Below are 22,588 nucleotides of genomic sequence, written 5' to 3'. Positions count from 1 at the left end.
ACCCTCCTAAAGTATTTATATCAGAAAACCTTGCATTTTGTAAACCAGCATCTGAATAATTAAGGATTCATTGTGTCTAAAGTACATGTCAGCACTCAAAAATAAATCAGTGTAATAGCTGACTGATATATTTTTTAAAAATAACAAAGTAAGTTTTCATCTGACTACAACATTTTTGTCAAAATTTAACATAATATTTTTCAAATGAAAATCATCAAAATGATAGTCAGTATGGAAGATTAAACCAATATAACAATTGTATCACAACTTCTGTGTCTGTTGGATGAATGTATACTTCTTTTATATTTTTATATATATGTTCATGAAAGTGATAAGACTCTATACATTCAGGCACAACACAAATTTTACAGGTGCGAATAAAATTTATTTACAAATTTTTTCAGATTCCATTTTGAAGTAGCCTGGCATACAAGGAAAAAGATTAGTATCATCCCTACAGTACATTTTTAGAGCTACATATATAACAACTATTCCTAAGTGTACTGACAGACTTTGGAAATGCAGTGCACACACACAAAATCTTTTTATGCACAGCATAATATAGATGACAGGTGAATAAAGGAAGTCATATACACTGTATGATTTTAAAAAAATAAGGTTTTCAAGGCAGATTTTAAATCGCAAAAGGTAAAAAAAAATTAGGAAAAAAAATCAGTCCAAGTACATAAGTAATCTTGATTTTAATAGACTTTAATATATGCTACATATCAGCAAAAATGCAAGGGAAAATATCAGATCCTATAAAGTCCAAATGACTGGGAAATAATCTATCAATCAATCAATCAACCAATCATTTAACTATTCAAAGAGGTTAGGTACATATAGAACTGTTTTTATATACTGCCAAATACATTAATGCTTTGGACAAAATCTGTCAACATATACAAATCATGACCTATTTCAGGCAATTTGACAACAATATTTGTTTCTTTTTTTTTTTTACAAAATGCCTATGAACAAAACCACTTGTCTTTTAATTCAAACCTTTCGTAAATTTTTACATCATGAAAAGTTACTATTTTTCCTGCCTAAAGAACATTTAGTTAAACAGTTAATGTGATCAAAGTATACTAAATGATATTTTTTTCCCTGTATATGCATAGAGTTTTGTTAAAGGAAGTCTTAAATCAAATTAATCCAATGGAAAGGTTCACCTTCAGGTTTATTTCTAATATCTGATAAATTTAGAAAAAAATAAATAGCTTCTACTCTTTCCCACTGTGAACATTTGTTGCCAGAGCTGCAGCAAAAGTAGAGCAATAGTTGTGTGAAAAAAGCATCAGTTTTTCAGAATTGCTTCTACTAACCTCAAAGAAGAGCTTCAGGTTTGTAATGGTAAGATGAATGTCAACAGTAACTGAAAGAAGCTTCAAAAGAAAGTCAAGGAGCAATTTATGGCCCAAATGCCTCGTAATTATCTCTTCTAGCCAATGTGTACAGAAAGATTGCTTGTCAGCTTCCCAGGAACTGCTTCTGACTTATTAATTTGGTTTTTTAACTTGTACAACCTATTTTCTATTCTTTTCTTCATCTGACACCCATGAGATGTTAGAAGAACTAACAAATGACACCCTCCTCCCCTCCTCCCTCCCTCCCTCCCTCCCTCCCTCCCTCCCTCTCTCTGTCTCTCTCTTGCCCACCTAAGATCTTTTTTCTGTCCTGGAGTAAGAAAACAAAATGCCATCACTATTATTTTCTGTATTATGATGTAAAAGGGCTAACTATAGAAAAGGAAGAAAAAGGTTTTTCACTTGTGAGTTGTAGTAGATATAGGGGGTCAGTACAGTGTTATGCTAAAGTGAAAGAAAGCAAATGGGCAAAAGAAGGATTATAAAATAGAGAGTGGTAGGTCTAACATGAATAGGTGCTACAAGAGAGTAAAACAAAGCACTGAATCCATCAGTAGTAGGTAAAACTGACAGAAGAAGAGTTGATAATAGAAACACAAATTAGAGAACACAAACATGGAGTAAAAAAAAAAAAAAATAATGGCAATGAAATAGAGAAAAGAGTAGTTGTGTGAGGTAGACTCAAGGCAAACCAATTTAGCACTGTGACCGTCCAAGCCTGCGCTTTAACTAGCAGTAGGTATGTTAGTGCTCTAACTTTATGCAGGAAGCAGAATTGGAATAAAGCAGTTTATGCCCTATAAGAAGGCTAAGCTCAACATTTTAGGAATATTCTCTTGCACTTCATGTAAGTATTAGAAGAGGAAAAAAAATGGTTTTTAGTCTAAGGTTGAAAAGTTCCCATGCAATAATAAATCCAGTTGTCCGACAATTCAAAATAGAGTGATTACAGTTTTTTAGTATTCCTTTAGGCAGGCTCTTGTTTTAGTTCAGTTGCAAATACCATTATTTTTGTTGCAGATTTCAAAATTAAAATATTTAATTGTCATTCCCAATGTTGGGATTAATGCTATCTGCTAAACATACAAATATTGTTGCTGACAGAATTGTCCCAGAAGACTATTTATGCAAAAGTCATTTCATGGTAAAGTTAGACTTATTCTTCTAATATAGTGCATAACATTTTGACATCCAGCACAGTTGCCGATGGGTAAGAAAAACACAGGGAAAATGGAAACAGGGAAAACATTCATGCAGCATCTTACAGGGAAACTTCAACAGCCATCAGATAGCACTGGGTGTGTATTAGCTCCAAACTCAGAGGCTTTGTGCTCTAACTGGTACTGAAGATTGGCATCTTATACCAAATAAGATGAAAAAAATGTGACATGATATGGCAAAGATAGATAACTCCTAAAATTCAGTTACTGGCTGTGGCTAGGGCAGCTGAGCTTCTAGAGCAGGGAAATGCTGCTAGCATGATCAACTTGAGCCATCACTTACCAGTAACCACATTTACAGGAGTTGGTGCAATGAGCTATAACCAAGCAGTCCCTGGACTTGCATTGACCAAGGCAGTATTTATCCTTCTGGCAGCAGCCAACGATCTTGAGTGAGCTATTTTCTTGTCGCTATCATTTCTGTCTTTGCCACCTCATAACATGTCTCTTTGAGTGACCATATATATTTTTAACTAACTTAAGCTTTTATTTTTGCTGAGAGGCAATATAGTACTGTCTCCCCTGCTACAGGGGACATTTCTGTCCCTGGTAGTTGTCTCTTCCCAGCAAAAACGAAACCTTATGCTTAGCTAAATCTTTGCAGAACACTGCATGTGACAAGTCATGCTGGACATGGTGCTCATTGAAAAGACAGGTATGTATGCCCAAAAGCAATGTGTAATGGTATTTTTGCCAGCTAATGCAAATTCCTCCTTGCATACATATGAAAATCTAGCGTGCCTTGCATGTACTGGCACTGATTTCCAAGGTGCCCTGAAATCACAGCAGAGAGTGGAGCAGGGAGTTTAAGCACTGTGCTAGTACAGTATTACTGCTACAATACACTACAGACAGGAGAGTAGCATACTGAAAGCTTTCACTGGTTTTGATGATACAGAACAGAGATTTGATTCCCAGAAACAATTTCTATTAAATAATTTTGATGTCCTTATGGTAAATAATACATCCATATAGTGACCATCAGGTATAATCTCAATGTACCATTGTAAATTAGTTTTATGAAAGAGTTAATTCTAATGAAGAAGAAATGGCCTACAGGTAGACTTTATAAAGTCAGTCTCAGGTAGATAAGAACTGGATTAAACTTTCAGAGATCTTGGCCAATGGTAGTTAAAAACAATCACAGAGAAATAAACATTAATTAGAAGAAGGTATGGTAACATACAACAGGTCATTGCCAGCAAGTTAATTTCTAACAAATCAGTTTTTTCTGTGGATGAGAGTTATTTTTTTAGAAGAAGAATAATAATGAACAGTGAAAATGTGGTGTGCATACAAAAATAATCACAAAATAATGTAAACTCATGTACATTCTTGCACTGAAATTTAATGTGAACGCCTGAACTACTGACAGCTATTTTGAAAACTGGCATGAACTACGTGAAAAGAAAGTCAGACACAAAAGTCTGTTAAATAAATGTGTGTCACCTGAGATATCTTCTTGGTGATCACTGTAAAGCTTATGTACTACCCCTAGGTAGTTAGCTGCCTATGTTACAGGAAATACTAGATGCTTTGGAGTTTGTGAAACCAACCCCTTTAGTGAATTTTTTCAGAGACTTCAGTGTTTACAAGATTCTTAATTAGCAATTACATCTGGCTTTAGAGTCATTTAGCAATCCCAGCAACACTTATGATTTATACAAGTATTACAGTGGACTGTTTTCTCTATAAATGAGATAATACTATGGGAAAATTACCATAAAATTAGCTATTTTATGGAGAATGATATATTCTCAGTAGCAGAAATTAAACATGTGTTTCAGGATCCCATCTTTTTTTGGGGGGGAAATCTCTAACATCTCTCTTCCTCCTCCCACTAAGCTTAAGTGATACACGTGTAAAACTGGTGTCATATTTCTAACTACAAAAATGTATGGAACTAGAAACTCCCCCAAGACAGAATTAGTGAGTGTGAACTCTGCTACCTAATGAAGAATGGCTGAGATCACAATTTTGGACACTTCAGTAAATTCTGAATTCCCTTCTAAATTTAAATCAAATAGCAAAACTTTGGTTATATTCAAGATAAGGATCTCAGAAATTTTTGAGAGTAGTGAAGTCCTTATGCCTGTTAAAGTCTAACCTCAAAGGTTGCTCACTATTTAGCTTCCCATTTTATTAACATTCTGTAATAAATGTCCAAGGAAGTATTTATATTTGCCTAAGGTTCATTTTATTTGGACTCTTCTCTCATACTGAATTTGACCTTCACGAGTTCTTTTCCATAAGTGGTGACCTTTAGATTAGCCTCCCGTGTAAAGAAGTGGCTCTGTTGCCTGATATTGTTCATTCTCCCCATTACTATACCAAAAAATATACAAATAATTTTAAATATTGGTTAAAAAACACCCCTCTTATTTATTGTGTTCCAAGCAAAATAACATCTTTTCCATTCTGTTCAAGGTCCTAAGAGTGTTTTTCATTATTTATTTATTGAAAACCTCAAGAAATATTAAATATTTCGTTATAAACAGATTTTTTTCTTGTGTTTACCAGAAATATGAGCACATTTGGAGTGCAAACGAGTTTTTTGAACAAAATTTCAACTTAAGTATTTTACTGTTCCATTAAAAATTTCATAATCTCCTATTTTTTCTTTATAAACATACTCAGATGCCAAAGAAATGAGAAAAAAGTTTAGTCTGAGAAATGTGCACATGTTGTTAAGTCAAATGCTGGCAATAATAACATAATGACATATTCAGAATGTGGTCTTTAAAAAAATATCACTTTAGAAATGTTATAATTTTGAATTTCCTTCTTTGGTCAAGAATCTTAAGGCAATAAGTAATTTACCATTGAAAGTTGTTATTTATCCAATGATGTCTTTATACCTCATACACCTGAGGTCATAATTTCTTGAACAGTGTGACTCTCAGACTGCAGCCTCTGAAGGGCTAAGGTAACAGGAAACAATCTTTTTCCTATTGTCACGTACATTCAAAATAATTTCAGTGTAATACACTGTTAATCCCTGTCTGTTTCATACTGTACTTTGGGTTTGATTGTTATCTTTCTTTTCTCTGTTTTCTTTTCCTTTCTTGCTTGCTTTCCTGTCTTTTTTCCCTGGCCCCATTTCTGGTATCTTCTTTGACTCATTACAAGCTGAACACAATATCCAAGACATTTCACTCAAAGGTTAAAAACCCTTGCAAACCTCTCACTCACAGAGAACAAAATGAAAAAGCTGCCGTCTACAAGAATCAGGTTATGTTTGTTTTTTTTTTGTATAGAAAGATTTTACCTCTTATAATCTTTTTTAAGATTGCTGAAAGTACCTGATATCAATGACATACCATATGCAAAACACTAGAGCAAATGCAGTCCTTCCTAATGAGACTTGACAGATAAAAGTACTTTTACTGTTTAAATTTTTGACACATTTTAGTGTCTCCCTGAATTTTTTCCCATCTTTTGGCTCTGTAAAACTTTGTTAATTTTATTGAAGAGACCATTGGTTACTGGTAAAAACCCTGCTTGTTGGTTTCAGTAAATGTTACAGTAATTCTGCTGTCACAGTTCTGTTAATGAGCTTCAAAGACTGCATGTGAAAAACACTCATGATGCAGTGTACATTACATCTATTGTAATTTTAAATAAAAATCTAGGTATATTAGAATAAATAGGTAGAAAAATACATAATTATTTATAATTTAGTTACTTGTCATTGCCACTAATATTTAAATTAATTAGCTCTTAGCAACCTCTAGCAACCTCTAAAATATACTTTCCTGCTCACAAAACACTACAGAAATAAATTACCATAAATTTTGTTCAAAAACATGTTTTGGGCAGAAATGCTACTAAGAATTAGAAATGCCAAGAATCTCAATCTGAGCAATATTTTCTTTTAATCAAGTAGCAAATTTAGTTCTCTTCAAAGACAAAATATTATGAACTTCTGTTATTCTTTTCTTTTATAGACTTAGTAATTCACTCTGGCTGTTTTCTTGGTTTTGAGAAAAAACAGTTGCAACTAAATTAATTTTCCTATTTAAGCTGTCTATACTCCTTCCATCATACCTGTAATCATAAGTTTCAGAAAAAATAAGTTGTCTTTGATATGCTGTCCAGAATATTAAGAAAACCTATAAAGAAATTTAAAAATACTAAAAAATAGCTTTGCTTGCCTGTTTAATACAAACAAGTGTGACTATATCTGTATGGGTGGCCTGTGACACTAATGCTAATATAGATGTTTAACAAATATAAGAGCAGAAATATTTTTATTATATTTTTACTGAATTAAAATGAGAAACTGTACTACATCCAGATTTTCTAAAAAACAAAATCAGAAAATGAATATTCTTTCTTGGAATATGTGTATGAAGAAACATCAGTGCATGATGTGTTATGTTTTTCATGGTGCTTTAGAGGATGGCAATGCTTTCAGAACTTTCTATTTCTTTTCAAAGCAGAATGAGTAAATGAAGCTCTAGGACCATTGTGTTTGATGCTTTTAAATGGGGGTCCAGGAAACCTGGTTATTCTACAACACACTGATTTATAGAACTAGAGCTTCCTAGTCTTGCTGCTTCTCTTTGCTTTGAGGTAAATTATAAGCCAAGAAAACAAAATGTACTAAAGACATTTTGAGTATGAGCTTTTCATGCATCAATTGCTGCAATTGCCAGAGGTCTCTGTGAGATGGTAAAATGACCAGAAAGGATAGATAAGTCAAGGAAATTTCTCTTAGGACATGATTTTAACATCCTGTGAGATCAGAAAACTCTTTTAACTGTTAAAAGAGTGCTTCTGCCTACTCTCCCATTTAATAGAGAGTTTCTGCCTTGCATTTGTCAAAAATAAATAGGCCATAAAAAATGTTAGCAACTTAGGAAGTATAAAATAGTAATACCATATTTCTCTAAAATTTTATCAAATCTCTGCTGCTACTTGGAAAGAGTTTATCGCATTCCTTTACTATATTATATTCTGAAAGTGTAAATGATGATTGTTGTTCAGCACATGAACTTTCTGCTTTTTCTCTTTTTGTTATTATCTTTCAGTAAGACAGCCCTCTGGGCTTGTTTTAAATTCCAAAGAGAATTCCCCCGACCGGTGAAATCAACTGAATAAAATAAATTGAAACCTACTTTGTAGAGTTACCGTGGGGTTTGACTTAAGTAATGAACTGAAATATGAAGCTACTATGTTCTGCTTGCAGAAGTGTACCTGACTGTAAAGAAAAGTGCGACATATATCTGAAACACTAATTTAGATAAAAATATAGATAGAAATTATAATGAAAACATTCCAGTCAGGGTTCTTTCTCTTCTAAGTATTTTATTGTCTTTTTCAACATATGATGAAGTCAATGCCACAGTTTCTTATCTATCACAGAAAATATTAGCTTGATAAGGCACACCACAGTCTAGTTAGAAATGTAAAAATAACATTGGATTGCACAGATTCAGATTTAATTTCTATAGGCATAGATTAAATCTGGGAACATAAGACTTTGAACCTTTTACATTCAGTCAGAAAAAATGATAATGATAATGATGATAATGCTAATGATCAGGAAGAAATGATAATTTCTAAGCAAGGTGAATTGTGGTCAAGAGAACAAGTTTCTCCAGTGGAATTTTTGACTTAGTTTTAAAGTAATAGCTAAAATCTAAAATAGAGCAAAATATGTAGATTCAGTGCACATTTCCACTTATATGTTTTACTCTTGTAAATGTTTCAGAAGACTTTAGCACTTATTCTAGGCAAGCTCTTCATGGATATGTAGCAGTGATCATCTCTTGGCAGAGGAAAGAAAGAATGTGAATTACTGTTTTGAAAAATGGAATAAAGAAGAAACTGAAGCAAATTGTACCTTTCTGGATTTTAAAAGTAAAATTATACTTTAAAGTATTGTTCATTATGCATGTATTGGCTATTTTGTGTATAATATGCAGAACGGAAAATAAATAATTACTTTGACTCTTCTCTTGGCTGAATGACTCCAGCTCTCTCTTGATAGGAGAGGTGTTCCAGCCCTCTGATCATCTTTGTGGTTTTCCTCTGGACTCACTCCAGCAGGTCCATGTCCTTCCTAACCTAATATTGCTCACGTTTCACAGAAATAGTATTCCTTTTTACAGCATGCTTGGGTAAAAGAAACACCCGTGAGATTAATGTGTCAGGAGATACCACTGCCTGACAAAATTAACAAAAAAAAAAAAAAAAAAAATGCTGTCTTTATAGTATCTCAAATATTCCTTAAATAGAAATACTTAGACAAGAACATTTAATACAATATAAAGAGTGCATCAACATCACTACTTTATATTTGCTGCTTAGGCAACAATATTGATACTGCAGATTTCATTAAATATTCAAATTAGTAATTTCTACTTCAATATCTTACAGAACTACAGAACATGATGATATTTTAATAGCAGTACAGATCAAGAGGTGCAGCTGCTTATTTTCATGACATATACAGATGTATAAAATCAATACAGCTGTATAAAAACACTCCAAAAGAATCAGGTTTCATGAATTTAAACTGTAAAAGTAAACAAAGTATTAGTCTAAAATAAATTAACTTGTGTTTGCTTATGATGTGCTGAAATAGTGAATTATTTCTATTTACATTATACCTTTATATACAATTCTGTATATAGAAGAAAAATGCTGTATGTATCCAAAACATGATAAAAATATCTCACATGCAAAGTTGTAGCTTCTACCATAGCCCACTTAGAGAATATCACCTGCAAACATGAGAAAAGTAAATTATGTGATGTTCTGCATATTCTTATTGGGGAAGCAAGATGCAAACAGAGTTTGTTCATGATTATTTAGCAAAATAATGTTATCCCAAACATTCTTGTCATTTGGTTGTGGTGACATTCATGTTTTTTTGCAGTCCTCAATACTTCTCTCTAACTCAGATTTCTTTGCTGAACTGCTGGAACCTGCATAGAAAATGTGCAACACATCAGAAAAAAAAAAAAAAAAAACAAACAAATTTCATATCAAGAAAACTGTTAACAGAGGCAAAAAAAAAAAAAAAAGAAAAAAGAAAAAAAGAGGAAAGTGGAGATTAGAGACACAGATATTTATGTGACTTCTAGCAGCTGTGATTGTGGCACCCAAATATGTCATCTTAATGCAAAAGAAAATAAACCTAAAGTATGGTCTCTGTTTAAGACTGTAAAAATATATTTTGAAAAAAAATAATATCCATATGTGATCAGGGATTAAATCAAAATATTTGAGAGGAATTAGAGATTACTGCTTAACTGCATATCTAAATCAGCCTTAACTAACCTACAGAACAGCTGCAGTGTGTTCGTGAGATAGAGCTGTGTGATATGGATGTTATGCAAAATGGCAAGCTGCTTGCTCTTGTTTTGTGTGGCTAACATTAATCACTGTAAATGACCTTTTTTTTCTTTTTCACTAAGACATGTAATATTTGTAGACTGCTACAGACACCTGAAATATAGCAGGCAGGAAAAGAACACCAGAGAATGCATATTTTCCTCAGGAAGTATTGTCAAATATTGTTTGCAGTTCTCTGAGAGTTTTTTATCTTTTATTTGCCCAACTGAAGAGGATCTGTTAACCTGCTACATTAAATACCAATGAAGTTTCAAGCCCAGTAAGAAAAGTCCATTTGGAGCAGTCTTGAAGAAAGAGGAGCTTTTATCCTGGAATAAGCCATATATATGTAGACTTATGCATATGTAGAAGTGCCATTACCTACAGGTTCAGGATGCAAGATGTGCTGCTCTGTCTCCTAAATGGTGAAGAAAAATGAAAGTGTGCCACTTTAGACTAATCCTATACTGCTTCCCAGACATAACACATAGCTCATTCTCTCCCTGGGCTAGCAGGTCCCTGTACTACAAGCTATAAGTTTCACTCTGGTAGCTTCCTTATTAAAGATTTATGCTAATTCATATCCTGTTGATATAATAAAAGCAAGTTAAAGATGGATTGCTTATTGTATTTTTCTGTTTTTAAATTCAGGCGAATTTGAAAAGCATCCAGTATTCTCTTCTGAAAGCAATGGTCGTACATTCAGAAATGCTACCTTTACCATGTGATTGGCTTCAATTTATCCTCTCCCTCTTCTATGTCTCTGTGTACAGATATTAACATAACGCTACATTCCTTTTTGGCCTTGTTTTTCACTGGAAGAAATAACTTTAATGGCGAGTTCTAGAACTATTGTGCCCATTTTCTTTTTTTTTTTTCTGTGTGGGATGCTATCTGGCAAGATCAAGAAACTTTGGAATGCAAATATTACCTCACACCATTTCTCTTTGTTTCTTTGGAAAATTCATTTATGTTGTTTTATTTAGCTTTATGAACTAGAACATATTTCAATAAAGGGGCTAATCAGATTGACAAACATCCTTATAATCTAAAGGATCAAAACTGAAAAATATTAAGAATGCTAAGTGTTTTATAAAAATAATTGAAGTTGTCTACAGAGGCTCTTGACCATAAGAAGAAGCATGGCACTGAAAATACATGATAAGAGACATATATTGAGCATGTGAGCTTGATAAATAACCTCTAAATTAGGTTAAAAATAAGTGTAACTAGAGCTGAGTGAAATATTAATTAATCCCTCTTCATTTAGAATTTTGCTAGTTTTTGCTTTTGTATTAGAAGTGTATAAAAAATGTGATTTGACAACCAAACACAAAATAAAATATATCCAGAAACTCCATTGGAATAGTCATGCAGGTGACTACATCAATATCATATAATAATTTAGAACTACAGGCTTTTGTGAGGATAAAAAGGTACAGGGAAAAGACAAGTAGTTACAAATTCATATCTCAACATCTCAAATTCTCCAGGAAGTCTTATGTATAAGAAAAGTGATCAATTAGAGCTTTAGACATTTTATTTATTCCTATACCTTTCAATGCAAACAATGCCAATATTCCTCTCAGAATATTACAGCATAGTCCTCCAGAAAATATGAAGAATTTAAGAGACTTCTTTTCCTATATGAAATTTATAAACTTCATTGGAAAGGTATTGTGGCTGCATTCAAAGTACATTTTAGAGGCAAAACCACAGGAACAGTTTATAGATATACAACTTAAGGCAACAGTTTACTGTTAGCAAAATCTTAGTAGCCTAGATATAATTATTGCAGGGGAAAAAATTAATAATAATGCAGGTAGAGTACTTATGTTCAGAAAAATTCATCATAATTTCAATAATGCAATGAAAATTGTAACTCACTTCCTAGTTTCTAGCACATTTCCTGGTGTTATAATCACTCTTTCTCCTCTAGGCCATGGAGTCAGTGGTTTCAGGTTGATGTTAGCAGTGGAATTTGCTGCACTGAGTGGTCAGGACCTGGAGTTCTTCATTGGGAGCATTATGTCATTCATGATGAAGGCTATTCCTATAATTTTTGCAATATTGGCTAGTATCATAGATATTTTGAAGCTTTGTTAAAAAAATCACAGTTGAAAGTAAACCACCAGTAAGATTTCATCAGCTCATTGAGTCAATTACCTGTAGATCAAAGAAATTTTTGTTTCTTTGAGGGAAAGCTGAAAAAATATACTCAGCTGATAAATTCAATTAAAGCAAGCAGCACCACTGTAGGATGATCAAGAAGTTGCATACTATGTTGTCATTCCAGTTTAAAATAAGCTTTAAGGAATACTCAAGCTCAAAAGAAAAAAAAAAAAAAAAACCTGTGAAATTGACTGAAATTAAAATATAATAGAATATGACCATTATTCCTTTATTTAAAAATTCTGGAGTGCACTGTGGTTGCATTATATTAATGTGCAATATTGGCAATAAAGTGTCCAAAATGTAGGAAGGTGGTTAGAACTTCGGACTATATGACTGTGCATGTAAAAACAGGCAACTAGTTTTATAAAAAGAGAGGCATCCTCAGTCAACAATTTCAAGGTATTCCTCCTGTCTCACATGTGAGTACTGACCCTCTTTGTTCTGCAACCAACAATGCACAAACCTTCCATTTCTAAATGATGACTTGAATAAAAAGCTTTCTTTTTTTTTCTTTTTTTTTTTTTTCTGTTTTACTCAGATCATACTGCTTAATTTTCCATTTCATCCATTCCATTTCAAAATGTCTTTATGACACATTCTAATTCTTATTTCTGGCTTGATGTTCTAGTCTGTATTTCTGCAGATGACCTGAAATCTTTCTATTGATTTAATTTATCACCACTGAAAACCTCCTTCTTTTAGACATTCATCATTTTATAAGACTATTTTCAAGGCTGATATCTCAATTCTTTTCCTACATTTTTGAATAATCACAAGGAGTCTGAAATTATTTTATCTCTGTGTTCCTAAATACTCAAGATACTGCTGTTCTTACTCTTTTCTTCTGGTCTCATTACTCAGATGCCCTTAACTTAATTTAGCTTGTACATTGTCATGAGCTTTGAGACTCCATCAGGAATGGTGATCATGACATATCCATTTTTGTATCCTAAGTTATCCCTTTTTGAAGTGTTTCCCTTCTGCTCACAGATTACTGTCTTGGTGATCTCTTTTCCTCCCATATACAATTGGATGGAAATATGAGCAACTCAGTCTAGTGGAAGGTGTCTCTGTCCATGGCAGGGGGCTTGGAAATAAACTGTCTTTGAGGCCCTTTCCAACCCAGAGCATTCTGTGATTCTATGATCCTGGTTGAGTCAAATTGGATTAAAAGCTTCATTATAGTTCAACAGAGCAGCGTCAAGTGAGACAAATGAAAGAATTGCACATATCTACTCCTTTGCTGAGACTCCATCAATCTACCAGAGCTTTATTTGCCTCATGTTGCTGGATAAAAAACATTTTGTGCTTTTCTTTGAGAATGAATTCTAGTTTTAGAATTCATTTCTGCATTTAATGAATGCTGGCCTGTAATACTATTTTTTAGGGAAGGAAAAAGTAAATCTGCTATAATATGATATTTAAGGGGAAAGATACAATTTTTACAGTAATTATGAATTAATTTTCTGCCTTTTTTTTTCACTTTTTTTCCCCCAATAGTTTTAAGAAATGACTCTACAGCTGTAAATATTAGCACATGTTCTCATGGCATTTAGCACAGAATAGCAGGCATCATCTAACTCCTGCATTTCACAGCTGCAGCAATGCTACCAAGGCTGCACTTCAGCAGCAAAATCCTCAAACCCAGTAAGCACAGGAATACTGAAGTCTGTGAATTTGTTCACGTTTATATGTCATAGTAGTGCTCATTGCTCTAAAAAGATACTTGCTGCCTTCTGAGATTTGGCTTTAACTATAATTAGGTTTCATGGAGCCCAAGCATTTGCATTGATTTTTATTATATGTGAGTTTTCTGTCAAACCTGTGGCTTATGAAATGTAGTCTCTGTTTCTTTGTATTTAACATGCTAAGCTTCACATACAAGTTCTACCCAAGTTCTCATAAATTGCACATATATTTCCTTAACTTTTGAAAATGAAGTGCTTTCATTACTCTGTCATAAGAATAGGCATTCTCTTGTCTTTTTTTTTGGTCTTTTTGTCTCCCTGTAAATCTTTTTATAGTTTAAAAGGAAGGGGGGCAGGAGGGGAAGTGAACATAGTGTCTTGAAATGTATTTTTAAATAAATCTTTGCAAAAATATGAGGGATAGAAGTAATTTCTTGATTAAAAAATGTAAATTATTTCTGAATAATGATACAACCCAGGCCTAACTAATGGGTTCTACAAAAAATGTATGGTTATGAAAATATTCAGGTCAATAAATTAGTGAGAGTATGAAGAGTGAGTTCCTTTAATTTGAACAATATATACTGAACCTCTTGTATTTTGGAATTCTGACCCACTTGACAAGAAACAGCCTCACTTGTACTAATCTGTGAGAGGTTCTTTAAATCTTGGTCTAGCACATGTTGCCATAATTAAATGGACCAAACCAAGCTGAGAGCTGTAGTTCTTTGTACTCAGTTAAATGATCAAACAAAAGAAGAATACAGAATTGAATAATGAACAAAAACATGATACTACCAAAGTTTAACTTTAATATACTTCCTTGTGCCACTTCATTTTTTATAAAGATTTCCAAATAACTTTCAAGCTTACTTCATTATTTTCCCTTGCCTTACTTTTTTACTAATTTATATTTCATAATGTCATCTTTGTATAATAACATTTTTCAAGTCCTTTGATTTACTTAATGAGAAATACCTCTTCATAGAACTGCTAGTTTGATCGCACACATACTAATATGATGAAGGGGATACATCTGTAGTCACATCATAGAGTGACAACCATGTCTAGAAAAAGATGTTTTAAAAGATTAAGTTCACTAAATGGAGATTATAGAATTCTCTAAGGTTGACTAATTATTATTAGCTATTACTTTTGTTTTAGTTTTAAAAACAGAAACATTTTATAACTGTGGGGCATACTGAACACAAAGTACAATACATTATCTTTAGGAAAGGAAGAGGTTTAAATATCCTTTTCACATAACTTAAAATTTTTCATATGTTCTCCATTCTGAAGGATATGAAAGAATACTTACGAAAACCCTTTATTTGATTGTTCCATTATGTATATTTAGGTAGTGGGTGAAATTTGGATTTATTACACATATATGTAGGTTACATCATCATTTTAAACATTAAATATATTTATTAATAAGAGTGATTGAAACCTTATCTTTATTGTACATTGCACAGAGTATCCCTTTTAACAACTCTAAAATGCAGCTGTATATAAAGCCTTTAAGAAGAATGTGCATACTTGTGTGTAAGTATTTTTTTGTCCTACTGAAAATGAAGGAGAAATTTCAAGTGGGCAAAGATAACTACATTGAAATACTTCTGGTAAAAATGAATATCTTTTTTTTTTTTTTAAGTGATCTCTTATCAGGGATAAGTTTCAGGCATAAATCCACTGGAAATTACAATGTTTAACAAAAAAAAGGTTGACATTTCTCAGGCTGATCTGAACAAAGAGAAGGTTATCTGTATATCATATGACTATCAATTTTCAATGCAAGTAAAGTAATTTACTTTTCATGTTTTTCAAATTAAAATAAGTGAGTTGTGAATTTACTAATTCAGTTTTTACTATAAAAACTGCTGCAACTAGAGGCCTTGAACTCAAAAGGTAATGCTTTTGAAAGCTGTAACAGTATGCTAAGTTAAAATAAAACTGTGAAAAAGCAAAGCTGCCTGACAAATCTTTGATTCTAGGAGGAAAAAAAAAATACATGGATACAGGGATGATTTGTAGAATAGTAAATGTAGTTAAACAAGTAAAATGGTCTTTTTTGTACTGTCTACATAATCCCTTCATGGTTTTGCATTTTATTTTCTAAATATGGAATTCAGAGAAAAGAAACAGCACATCAGTCACACGAAGCCTGTCTTTTACAGAAGGAAAAGCTAGAAAGGACACATCTGATAATCTTGAAGCATGAAAGAAAGCTGCTGCTATGAAATGTCCTTTAATGATTAAGAAACTTATTTAGAAATCATCATCAGTAATTACATATTTTTAAAGCAGATTGGAGTATTGGAAAGATAAAATAGAATGGTATCTTGTCTTTTGGGAACAATATAAAATATAGATGCATCTGAGATTGGTCAAGATTACAAAATTATATGGTAAACATCCCGACAGGGACTATTGAAGTGTTAGATTCAGTGAAATAAAATCATAAAAAAAATTTGTGAGAAATTTGAAAGCACTTTAAAAGGAAAAAATAAAGAAAGGTCAGTTATCCTGGCTGTCTGACATGTATTCCATGTAGACCAGTAAAAGCAAAATCTGATTCTAGAGTGTCAAAAAAAAAAAACAAAAAAAAAGAATATGTAATTGCTTTCAGACTTTTAATATTATGTTAAAAAATTGTTTCCAGATGATTTTTCTTCTTTGACTGCAGACTTTTAGTTTATAAAAGAAACTGATCTAAGGTAATAAATTAGATTTTTTTTTATATTTATGACTTTGTCCTACATAGCATGCTATTAAAAAAGTGCCAAAAACTGAAAAGAAAAATAAACAAACAATAAACCAACCAAAAAAAATCCCCAAACAACCAAAAAGCACACATCTGTGGAATTTAGCATAGGGATATGGTATATATTTACTATATGATATAGGATGTATACAACTGACATATACAAGAAAGAAAGTATCAGCGGGGAACTCTGAGCAGAGAGATATTTTGCAGTGGTATCACAAGGTGATAATTCTTTTTATTACAAATTTAAGTGATGTGTTAAGAGCATGACTTGCTTCTAATTTAATATTTCAACTAGTCTAATTTGTCACAAGTTCATGGAAGATTATTATTATTGAAGCAAAAATAACCCAGAATAATCCCTGTAAAATAGCAGTGGTGAAATTTGTTGGATTATTTTTTCTCCATTTTTTCCCTGTCATAAAGCCAGCTGCACCTGTCTACTCTTTCTTCTCTAAAGAAGCAAGTGAAATAGTTAAATTAGGTGTTTTGACTATCCAAACACCAATGGAAGATATCACCTGTATTTTAAGCCTTCAAGATCTAGTAAATAGTAACATTGGGAGTTAAAGATCCTGATAACTAACTTGTTTTCTGATTGAATCTCCACTGATTTTTACACTGATTATTTTTTTTCTTTCTGTGCAGGATATGTTAGGGTATAGATGTGGGCCATCCAGTATTGCAAGATGAACAGTAAGTGTCAATCACTACAATGTCAGTAGCTCTTTGTGCATTGAGCATAAAAACCATGTTTTTAAAAGATTTCTATCATATAAAATTAACAGACACCCTTGGCTTCAGGGTGAGATAATAATCTGTATACCTGTGTGAATGGAAGGAAAATAAGCAAACAAAAGTACTCTAATGTGACACAGGGCAGGTTGGCTTCTTCCAAGATAAAGGAGATACAATTGCTGCCTTGAGCAAACTAAAATGCTGAAAGTCAGAAAAAGAAATGATGCTGGCAATCTGTAGATAATTGTGTTTGTGTTTATTTAAGTCAGTAGGCTGCATTATTTGTAACAGTGTCTTTGACATAAAATGATAGAATCACATAATGATTTGGATTGGAACTGTTGTTTAGATTCAACCCATCTGCCATGGTCATGGACACCTTCCACTAGACCAAACTGCGCTAACCTCCATCCAACCTGGCACTGAACACTTCAGGGACGAGGCACCCACAACTTCTCTGTGTTGCATCACAACTCCCACAGCTGAGAATTTCTTCCTAACATCTAATATAAATCTACCTTTTAAATTGAAGCCATTCTCCCTTGTCCTGTCACTACATGCCCATGTAAAAGGTCCTTCTGCAGCTGGTGTTATAGGTTCCCTTCAGATACTGGAAGGCCACAATAAGGTCACCTCATAGACTTTGCTTTTCCAAACTGAACAATCTCCATTCTCTCAGACCTTCCTTGTAGGAGAAATGCTCTATCCCTCTGTTCAACTTGATATCCCTCCTCTGGTCTCATTCCAACAGGGCCATGTCCTTCCTAGACTCCCCAAAGCTGGGTGCAGTGTTCCAGGTGGTGTCTCACCAGAAGAGAGCAGAGGGGCAGAATCCCCTCCCTTGCCCTGATGGCCCTGCAGCCCAGGATACTTTTAGCTTTCCAGGCTGAAGTGCACGTGGCTGGGTTGTGTCCAACCTCTTATCCACCAGCATCCCAAAGTCCTTCTAAGTACAGCTGCTCTCAATCCCTTCATCCCTCAGCCTGTATTGATACCAGGGGTTGCCACGACCCAGCTGCTGCACCTGGCACTTAAATCTTGTTAAATCTCATGAGATTCGTAAACTGAAAAAGGTAAGGCTACTCTTTAAATTTCCCAAATTGAGGTTACATTGTAATAATAACTTTTAGGCTCATAACTTGTTTTGATTACCAGTTATAGTAGTTTAGATGATGAAATATTTTGAATCTAATGTAATCTTAATTGAAACCTTAATGTAATCATAATTTTCTTTCTTGCCTTAGTGGTATTTTTATTTAAGCATGTACTTGCCTGCTTACCCTTTATAATAGAATCTGTAACAGTTGCATGGATGTGATTTAATTAAATGAATATTTCTGAAACAATCATTAGATTAAATATTTAAATACTACATCTTAATTAATATCAATAAATCAGAGAGTGTTAGAAAATATTTCTGGTTGCTGTTGCGTATCATCTGTTCTGATAAAATCTTGACAAAGGCATGACCCAAGCCAACTCAAGGCACAATCTGGAGAGATAAAAGAGGTCAGGGTGATTTGAAATAGATTGAGAGCATTTAGCAGTATGAATATAGCATGTATCTTGCCAGTTTCTCTCAGTGTCAAGGAGTTCCAGGTGTGCACTGGCCAGAGTCAGAGACAGTAGAGCTAGGCCTGGAACCAGCCTCTCCTCCTTATCTCCCATGTGAGCACCTTCATCACCAGGCTGAAAACCTGATTACTCCCACTCTCCACTGTGCTCTAGTGAACTTTTGATTTCTCATTTCGTACACACAAAAATAAATCATGCCTAACCACTGGAGAATGTAGCTGTGGAAATACTAAGGCTGAGGAACTCAACACAATATAGATCCTTTCCTTTGGCAGATAAAAGGTTACTTCTTCCCCAGGCCATCCTAGGTAAATAATATCGGCTGCCACTATCAATAGCATTTTACTTGAGTTGAAGAAGCAGTCATATTAAGGCTGGCTCCCGCATCTGGCAATTCAGGCTTAATGTAAAGCCTCTACCTTTTATTCTCAGCAGCAAAAAAAGGCCAAAGAAACAATAAGGAATATGTGCTTCGGTATTTTATGCTAATAAAATAGACACAAATCAATATTTCCATTTAAAACCAGCTTGTGTACTTTTAAAATATTTTAAAATCCATTTGCTATATAGAACAATATATTTTATACTATTATATATTCTGAAATAGATGGAAGAAGATTAACTTAATAACTTCAGTTGATTAATGTGGAAAACAAGATTGAAATCTTGTTCATGAAAGTAGCAGAAGATGTGAAAATTTAAAGAACAGATGCATGGTTACACTAAGATCCTCGAGAATCTAATTTGAGTCTGTGTTTAAGAAAAATATCACCAAGATGATGACTCAATCTGAAAAAAAAATATTCTGCTCCCATTTTAGTTATTTTTTGTATCATTATAATGTGATGAGAAACAACTGTATGTGCTTATCTGTAGAAGGGAGAGAAATCACAGCTGTGAGGTCATAATCATCTATTCTCTGTAATTACCATCTAACTGTGGAGAAAAAAGAGAAAGTCCTGTAACTTCCCTGTCACACACCTCATCATTAGAAACATTACTCATAAAATTTGTAGTCAAAACTTAAGTCTTTAAAATGGATCATCCCATGCAGAAATGTTCTGAATGTGGAAGGACAGTAGCAAGGCAGATGATATCCCATTTGTAGTTTTGAAAAAATGCTTCTGTAAGGGAGGAGAAAGAATTTGCATCACCAATACACAATCTTCTTGTGAAGTTTCTGTCTCATTAAGAAAAAAACTCCTTGAAGAAGATGATTGGAAGAAGTGGATCTGTGTTTCACTTGACACAGGTCATCATCCTGTAAGTAACCTCAAGATCTATGGGTATGCATCTGATTTGTTCCTATTTTTTTCCTATAGCTGTTGTAAAATTCTTAATTTTTTTTTCATTAAATTATTATCCCAAGACACTATTATGCTCTTGCAAATAAATTGGTTCATGATTTCTGTTACTGTAAGTCATTGCAGACAAGACAATAGATCAAAGTCAGAACTTAAAACCTGAAATAACATCATAGTTTACTGTCTATTTGTTATTGGTTTCCCTCCTCCTACCTTTAGTTCCCAGAATATTTTAGCACTCTTCCTTTCCCTGGCACTTACAACTTAGTTTTTATGCCACTTCATAACTTACTATGAGTACTTACCACAGGTTGCTCTCCATAATTTTTCTTCTTTGAGGTGTAGAGGGAACTTCTGAGACTTTGGGTTTTGTACATTAGTTAGTTTGCAGTAATGAAAACAGAATTCCTATGATGTGAGGCCAATAAAGATCTAGGATTCCTTTGCAGCTCTTTGGAGAGCATACCTGAGAATACAGAGTATGGTATAGTGTCAACTATAGGACACATGATGTTATTAAAATTGCAAGTAATTTCAAGACTTACCCATCTGGTTTGTTGTTGTCTGATATGACATAACTTGAAGAAAGAGAATACTTTTTAAAAAGCAGTTGCAGGAGCTCCTATCTAGAATGTTCAGAGGACTGTGCTAGAACATAGAAGATTTTCATCACAGGTCTTCATTTTGGAAAACTCTGTGGCAACATTTTACCTTTCGCAGAAAAAGCCATAGGAGAGCATGGGCAAGTGTTAATTCACATTATTTTCTCTGTGCTGAGCAGTCTTTACAAGCCCTCAGTATGCTGGGAAAGCTGTCCTGGTGTTTCTGGAGGATCCATATCACAATGGCAGGCAGGTAAACCACACCAATTTAAAATAAGAGCTATGTTGAAATAGTTTATAAATTTGAAAGAGAGCTGTAATATTCTACTTTATCCTACTTTTCTGTTTGAGTTATGGAGCCTGGTTTCTAGTTGAGTTTATTATTGAGCTGCTTTAAAAAGTACTAAGAAATATGCAAAACCATATATCATACACCTATGCTATATAGTCCACTTTTTTTTTCCAATATGTGACTATGAGGGTTGCAGTTAGAGCACTATATAGAGTCCATCAGGAGATCACCTCAGTACACAAAATGGTAAAAAAAAACCTCCTCAATCTCCTAATCCATAGGAAAATTTATGTTTCTCAATTCCAGGTTTAAGGAACATTTGGGATAGCAATGTTATTGCATTTGCTGGTGCCATCCATTGCCTTTCAACATGTTTAGGTAAGACATGTGCAGGTGAGATTATCAGTGAATAGAATGAGCTGCAAATGCATCTATACTAACCATGCTGCTGTTTAGAAGTTTTAATTTTTTCTTTAAAAATATAACATTTTAAAAAATAGCTACATACTGCTAATAATTCAGATGTTCTATTCCATCTCTGAGGATTACATAAAAGCAAATAACTCAGAAATTAATTCCCTTCTGTTCAGAGACATCCATGATTGTATGCTTACATGCTCATACTTAATGACACTATGTGTTAGAGAGCAACAGTAAAATTTTGACCCCAAATATGCTTACTAAAACTTGCAAAAAAAGAACTCTGCAGAATCCATGAAGTCCATCTCATTTCCTTGAAAGAAAATTGAAATAATTCAATCATGCAAGGCTTAGAAACAAAAAACTGTATTAAGGATATACTGTTATAGATGCAAGCCATTCCTGTTAATCTCTTTAGTGCAGTGCAGCTCATAACCATGTACATGTACAGAAATCTATTCAAAATGTTAAGCTACATTAAATTTGTCATTACTTTTGCTAGTGTTTTAAACACAGTGGTTAATCTTGAAATGAGTGTCAATTCAATTAGTATGTTATGGTATACTACTGAATTTTGGAGATATTGGTGGAAAGAAATGGGATAAATGTGTCTTTGGAATGCAACCTCTGAAAGGTAAGTGTACAAAATTTCAGTTACAGTAAAGTCTGTTACTGAGTATGACTATTTGGAAATAAAAGTAGCCATAACAAATTTCTGTTGAAAGGGAAAAATACAAGGAAAATTATCCCTATTTCAGAAGCACTGAAATTACTTCATATAGGATGCTACATGAAAGAAATAAATAGAATGATGGCAAGATTTGTTATTGATGTTGGGCTGAAAGGTAGACTGGATTGCTTAAAGTAATTTGAGGGGTAGAGGAAACAGAACACAGCAGGGAAAAATATTCTTCCAGGTATCTTTCTGGATGCTCATAACAAATGCTGCCATTTTGTGGATTTTTTTATCGTGGGTGATTTCTGAAAGAGGTGTTGGGTAGTTACCTTGACAGACCTGATTGGTGTCTTTTGCTACTCAGAATGTCATTTTCCTGTCAGAAATGTCAGACCTACTAACTGGGTGCTTAATTTT

Source organism: Lonchura striata, chromosome 1 (genome assembly GCF_046129695.1).
Source record: "Lonchura striata isolate bLonStr1 chromosome 1, bLonStr1.mat, whole genome shotgun sequence".
Lineage (NCBI taxonomy): Eukaryota > Metazoa > Chordata > Aves > Passeriformes > Estrildidae > Lonchura > Lonchura striata.
The sequence above is the reverse complement of the archived record's forward strand: the minus strand, read 5'-3'. Positions refer to the sequence as shown.